Below are 7,407 nucleotides of genomic sequence, written 5' to 3' on the forward strand. Positions count from 1 at the left end.
GAAGCCAACACAGGACAGGAAGCCGCAGTCTGAATGGATGGTGGTGAAACAGACCTGGCTCCAGGTTGGCAAAGGAGCAAGACAAGGCTGTATACTGTCCTCTTATTTATTCAGCCTATATGCTGAATTTATACTGGGAGAGACTGGATTGGAAAAAGATGACTTTGGTTTTAAAATTGGACACAGAAACATCAATAACCTGCACTATGCTGGTGACATTACTCTGATAGCCAAAAATGCAAAGGATCTGCAAGTTCTAGTAATGAAAGTCAAGGTAAGAACATTAAATATAAAGACGACCAGACTAATGGCAACAGTTACAGTTACCAACCTTAGAATTTACAGTGAAGACAACAAGATGGTGGATATTGTCTGCCTCCTAGGATTGCCTATCAAACAGTAAAGGAACCAGCAGTCAAGAAATATATGCTGAAAACTAGCACCTGGTAGAGTAACAGTGAAGGCATCGGAAAAGATATTTAGCCATTATGTGTCTGGGCCTACAAAGATCAGAACTGTGCAGCCAATGGGACAACTTGCAGAAGCAAAAGTTGGGCTTTCAGGAAGCAGGATAGAAAGATTATTGGCACTTTTGAACTTTGATGTTCAAAACGAACCCAATGTTGGGCTGGGCCAACAGGAGCTAAATTTTCACATAGGTTCCACATATGAACATTTGAGCCTGGTCATTTGTGCCCTGAGTGAGAACTCTGGGTTGATTTCCTCAATGATCCATTTGCTTGTTTTCCTGGCTATCCATGACTCTTGTTTTCATCCGGTGTGATGAGCCAATAAATCACACGGTGTCGGGGAGAGCGGATTCCAACACTTTATTTCTGCACAGAAATAAAGAGGTATGCTCAGGACCCAAGTCCAAGTCGAGCACCCCATCATGAGGCCAAAACCATCTTTCATACAGTGTAAGCCAGGAAGTAATAAGCAGATTGGTACACGTCTTAGACATGCACACAAAAGCATTCTATCCCATAATAGTCCAGTGGGGGGGATATTAGCATATGAGATTGCCACCTCTGGGTGTGCTTTTTAGCATGCTAATGATAAACTTTGCTTCCCCTCTGGACCCTTATCCGGACACCTCTAACCGCAGCTGGAGCTGAATGCCACGTCTCCTCTCTTTATTCCAGTCATGGGCTCCCTTACAAAATTCCTTTCGCAAGGTGTCGGAGCAACAACCTGCCAGCTAGTCCATGTATGGACTATTTGTGGTCAGCCTACGAAGCCTTTGTGGTCAATTCTTCTAGCCCCTGCTAGCAGGTTAAGGAAGTGCTGATTCTCAACAAGCAAAAGCACAGTGATGACAACTCTAGCTGAAGCTAATTCATGGCTTACAAAAGCCTCTAATAGTTTGTTAATAATTGATTCAGGTGGCCCTCACTCCCTTGAGATTTCTCTAATGCTGGGAAAGGTGGAAGGCAACAGAAGAAGAGGACAACCAACAGCAAAGGGGATGGACTCAGTTACAGTGGCGATGAAGGCACCCATGGAAGCCCTGAAGGGCCAGGTTGGGGACAGATCGTCCTGGAGAAGGTCTATCTATGTGGTTGCTAAGAGTCATCACTGTCTTCAGGGCAAATAAACAAACAAAAAAAAAGATTGTTTCAGCTAGGGTTGGCAAAGCTCTGGTTTGCCCACTCCAGACAAGGCTCCAATAGTATGGTTCCTGAGCCGAGGGAGATGCTCAGCTCCAGCTGTTCCAAGAACCCCTGTTCCAGCTCTGGAACTCCTCTAGCTGCTTTTATCAGACTTTGGCTCTGGCCCAACTCTGGAGCAGCTCCAAACCACTGTTCTAGCTCTCATTAGCTTGACCAGGTTCCAGCTCCAGAACTGCTTCTTGTAAAAGTTCAGTTAGCCTATTGGAGTTGGGAAGGAATTTGGGAAGTAATCCTGTCCAAGGCACCACAGATGCCACTACTGTTTGGAAATGAACTGTCATGGCACACCAGCATTGATGATGTCACAAGCAACCAGATCCATGTTTAGATGCAGCTGCTCCAGCAGAACAATGGTTGAATGACTCCAGAAGATGCTCAAAGTTCTTAGTAGGAATCCTGCCCACCTCTGATGAATCTCAGCCCTTTATCCCTTGGCCACAATTTGGAGGAAAGTCCTGAGACAGCTCAGATGCTGGCCCACACCCTGATTGCAGCAGTTGAGAATTGGCCGGAAAAAGTGAGAAAGTGACAGCCTATTGTTAGCCAAGAACCCAAATGACTGGCAGCAAATGTTAGCTACTGTGCATGACGTCTACATTTGCTTAATAATGTAGTGAGGAGTACAGATCTGAAAAGTAATTTATCAAAAAACAGGTTAGTTGTGTTTGACAGGGAAGGTGTTGTACATCAGTGCCAAAAAACTAGAACAAGTAGATGAATGTGTGTACCTGTGTGGAATGAAAACACTTGACTAGTTTTGACTTCTAAAGCCCTCTGTGGTTTGGCTCTGACCAGAGTTGACCAGCCCAAATTGATCCTCCAGGAGAAGCTGGGGGTGGTACCCCATTTTTGTCAGATGTGGGGGGCTGAGGCCAGAAAACATTGTTCTTCAGTTATGACATGTTGGCATATTGGAACAGCTTCCTTTTAGCCATTCCAGCGATGGCTTCCTGAAAGGAAACCATCTCTTCCCTTTTGGGAATTGCACTGATCATCCCCTGCAATTACTTCCTTAATCATTAGTGTGCATTATTGTATTATTTTTGTGCAATGTGGTTTGGGCTGATTGCGGGTACTTGATTGATATTTACCTGGGCATTTTAACTGTCTTTTTTTGTTTTACTGTTGTAAATTACTGAGAGTCTAGGATGATTTGATGGCCTTCAAGTGAAATAATAAGTGTATCACATTGGCTAAGACAGGGGAAATGGATGGAGACGTTTTAAGACATGCATTTGCTCGCAAAAATGTAGCGGGCCCTACGTAGAGTCTGTGGCAAGGAAAGAAGGTTTGTTGAAAGTAGCAAAATCGGTTATATAAAAGAGTATGCTGGTTATATGGAACCACTTTGTTATATGGAACAGCTCAGAGCTGAAGCCGCTGAAGCACACTATTGAGTTGCAAGCCATTCTGGACAGGCACCGGGTGGCAGGCCCATACAGACGGTCCCCTACTTGTGAACTTTCACGTTGCGAACTTTCACCGATACGAACAAGATGGACCTGGAAGTCGGAACCGGAAGTTGGAACCGGAAGTCAGGAGAAGGTGGGAAGCGGTTTAATTTGCAGCGCCTTCCGTTTGCATTGGAGGTTTGCATTGGAGTTGGAGTTCGCAGAAAGGTTAGTTTACGTGGCGCACTCTGTTCCCGGGTGAGGCAGGAGAAGGGGCTGTGGCAGAGGACAGGGGAGAGGGGACGGAGGTCTCCTGCCTTGCCCGGCAACAGAGTGTGCTGCACCCCACCAACTCGTCCTTTGCTCCCCTCTCCTCCGCTACCACCCTCTCTCCTGCCTCACCTGGTGACACATTGGCAGCAGAAGATAGGGCTCCTCTGCCCACACCGCTGCCCGGCCTCCTGCCTCCTCCTCTATTTTTCACTTTTGACTTTTGACTTGGTTGGACGTACAAACAAAACGGACTTACGAACAGCCTCTTGGAATGTAACCTGTTCATAAGTAGGGGACTGTCTGTACTTGTATACAGACAACCCACCAACCTGAAACAGATTCTCACAAGCAGCAGGAAACATGGGAACAGATCCTGCAACAAACCCAGATGTCTACATTGCTCCCACATCTACACCAAGAGCACCATCACAGGCCCAACAACTTTACACATAAGATTAGAGGGGCCTTCACCTGCTCTTCCTCAACTGTGGTACAGGCCCACGTCTGCCAGCAATACCCCTCTGGTGTCTCAGGCCAAATTTTGTGCAGAAGATTTAATGGATATAAGTTGTACACCAGAACTCAAAAAAAGGTCAAAGTAGTATCAGAGCATTTCAACTTCCCAGGACACTTTGAGAAGTTACAGATCTCAAAGTAGGCATTTGGGGGGGGGGGGGGGAGAAACTTTAGTAGCTCAGTTTAGTAAGAGATGCTGAGCTCACATACATCAAAAGGTTTCAGGCCATCTTAAAGGGTCTCAACAAACAGAATGTGTTTTTAACACATTACAATTATTCACTCATAATGAACCTATAATCTGTCTCTGTGGTGGAATGGAATTATGAAGGCCAGGCTCAGGGAGAAAAACATTTTCTTTCATCTCCTGAGAAGCGTGGGCAATATAAGAGGATGAGGCTGGCACCTCCCTGAGGAATTCACACTGTTGGGGCTGGCATTACTTGGGAGCTGGGGTTTCAGTCTGGGAAGATTCTTGCTAGAGGTTGTAGCTAATAAACATTGCTGGACTGAATTTACATGTTCTCTTGGAGTTCCTTGGGCTAGGCCTGACAGTCTCAATTATAACCTGTGTCTGTATAACCACCCTGCCTTCCTCCCCCTTCCCCTCCCCACCTTGCCCCAGGTTAAATCCTACATCAGTCAAGCCACTCCATATAACTGATGAATGGAACCGCAGCTCACAAAAGCTTCTGCCTTTTAATAAAATCTGCTAGTTGGAAAAGGTGCTACCAGACTCCTCCTGATTTTGGGCTGTTGTAGACTAACACAGCTTCCTCCTAGGTTGGGTACGTCAGGAGAAACAGAAAAGCAAGTTGAAAGCTGGGAGAAAGGGCTCCTGAAGAAATGTGAGGGGTAAAACAAGAAGACAGCGGATCAAGAGGGATCGGCAGTTGAAGAAATGGGGACTGAGTAGAAAATGAGTGACCGGTTTGAAAGAGGTACGAAAAAAGGGTTTAGAGGGAATGAATGAGGACTGAATCGCAAAACAAATTTATGAAGGAAAGTGGAATGAGTTGAGAGGAAGAGGAAGAGGAAGAGGAACACCAAGAGAGTTCTGGTTGGATGTAGTTGGTTAAATCTGAATCAAGAGGGCAGTATGAATTGGTGTATGGAGGTGGTGAAAGCAAGATGGTTTGCAAGGTTGGAAATACATGGACAGCAATAGTCAGTGTTGGCAGGACCATTCAGGGGGTCAAAAAAGTCAAAATGACAGTTGTGGTACTTCGACTGCAAGCTTACCCTTTTGGTAAGCGTGTTGAGGTCACACAGACATACAAAACGGTGGGGATTCGATCGAATTTTCGTGACCGCCCGTTTGACTCCTCCCGCAGATATTGCAAAGGCTTGGTGTAAACTAGATTTAGTTCTTCCCTTTTCTTATCTCAGCCTTTAATTTCTGTGTTTTAATTTCTTTCATTTCATGATTTCTTCCACTTTTCCCACCCTCTGCATAACTTCACTTATCCTGAAAGGGTAACGTAGGATGGGTATGTATTTATTTAGGTACTATATGGTAAGAAAAAATGTCCAGGGTAACTTAAAAAGTGGAATGCCAGCTTTGAAAATAAATGAAGAAAACCAGCAACTAAAAATTGACACACGCAATGAGTAAAAGAGTAATAAAATTGCAGGACTAAAATGTATTCAGAAACTCAACTGCAGAGTTCTTAAAGAAGTGTTTCTCAACCTTGGCAACTTTAAGCTGTGTGGACTTCAACTCCCAGAATGGGAGGCTGGCTGGGGGATTCTGGGAGTTGAAGTCCACACAGCTTAAAGTTGCCAAGGTTGAGAAACACTGTCTTAAAGTATTAGAAGGCCTAGATGATTAAATGAGAATTGAATAATGAACATCACACGTATGACCTTATTATTATTATACACAATTTCAGAAGATTGCAAGGAAGACAGTGAAAAGATCTTTTGAACTGGAGTTTATCTTTCCTTTTTACCGATTGATCTTTCAATCGTTTCAGTTCTGTTGGTGCTCCGGTTCTGCTTTCACGCCCATAGATGCAAATACTCTCACCCAGCAAATATATTTCTTCATATTATCAAAGGAACAGTAGGTCACGGCCTTTTCTACAACCTGATGAGGCTTTCCCAGAAAAGGAACTGAATTGCTCATTCCCATCCTGAAATTCCGGAAAAGTTTACTTTTTTTAGGTCAGAGGTGTTTAATGTGCCGCCTCGGTCATTAAAATACAGTATTTGCAACATCTTCTCTTTCACCATTGAGACCTGCTGAAAAATAATGCTGTTTCTTAAAATTTATTTATTTTTTATTATTGAGAAGAAGGGAAAAAACACATAGAAAGTGCTTTAACAAAGAAGTGAAAGAAAAAAAATGTTAAGATGTCATTATAACAGTAAAGAATTACAATTCTATGTATACTTATGTAATGCAAATATTATTCAAGTACGTATTTATTTCTAATACATTTATACGACTATCGTTTTTTTAACCTACTGTATTTTGTATAAATGAGTCCCATATTTCATTGTATTTATCCATACAAAGTCTACGTCTATTGGCAATCCGCTCGTAAGTGGCAAGCGCAATCAGGTCTTCAATCCATTGAGTGAATGGGGCCATGCATTTATCTTTCCAATGCTTCAATATCAGTCTTTTGGCCATAGTAAGGGCACAAAAAATCCATTTATGGTGTCCAGTTGTTAAATTCCATGTACTAGGTATGTAATTCAAGAGAATATTATCCTCTGAAAATGTTAGCTTTTGTCACACAAAAATAATCTGCTAATTAATGTTTGCAAGGCAACCGTTGACTTATATTCTAAATGAACCCTTCATAAAATAAGTGTAGTGCAGTTCCTGGACATGGCTTTGTTTATCTTAAATTCATTCCATCTGGAAGTGACTGAAGATGGGTGAAGGTGAATGATCTGAAAGTTGGTGCTTTGAAATCAGATCCCAAAGAGCTGTTGGCATGTTAGTTTTGTTTAAAATTCCCCTCCTCTAAAATTGGAGAAATGGACTTGGCAAAGAAAATTTGCATTAAGGAAAATGTTCCTGAGCTGGTCAAATTTAGCAACAGTTATCCACCATCTTGGTCCTATCCCGTCTTGACTATTGCAAGATGCTGTACGTAGGGTTACTCTTAAATATATGTAGAAACTATACTTGGTGCAAAATATGGCTGCTGCCTAGTGCAAGGTTCAAGGATTGCACGATGTTTGTGCCCCTGCTCTGAAAGCCTACTGTTAGCTGTTTGCTTATAAGGCAGAAATGTAAAGTATTGGAGTTAACTTTCAAGGTCCTAGGTGGCTTAGAACCATCTGTGCATCTGAAGGACCAAACCTCTCATTATGAACCTTTTCAGCAGATGGGGCTTTAAGATCTTCAGGAGAGGCCATTCAGCATTTCTTCTCCAGTCTCAAAGACCTATTTATCTGGCTGCCCAAAGGATGACTTGAACATCTTTCAAATGATGGAATATGTTTCCATGTTCTCTTTGTCTTTAGAAGAGCAATCAAGGGACATCCATCTAGACAGGCCTTGAAAATGGCAGTGCTTGTATTTATCTTTTAATTTT

Source organism: Python bivittatus, unplaced genomic scaffold (genome assembly GCF_059951505.1).
Source record: "Python bivittatus isolate LINGU-HERP-01145 unplaced genomic scaffold, Pbiv_v1 ctg000810_np1212, whole genome shotgun sequence".
NCBI classification, from domain to species: domain Eukaryota; kingdom Metazoa; phylum Chordata; class Lepidosauria; order Squamata; family Pythonidae; genus Python; species Python bivittatus.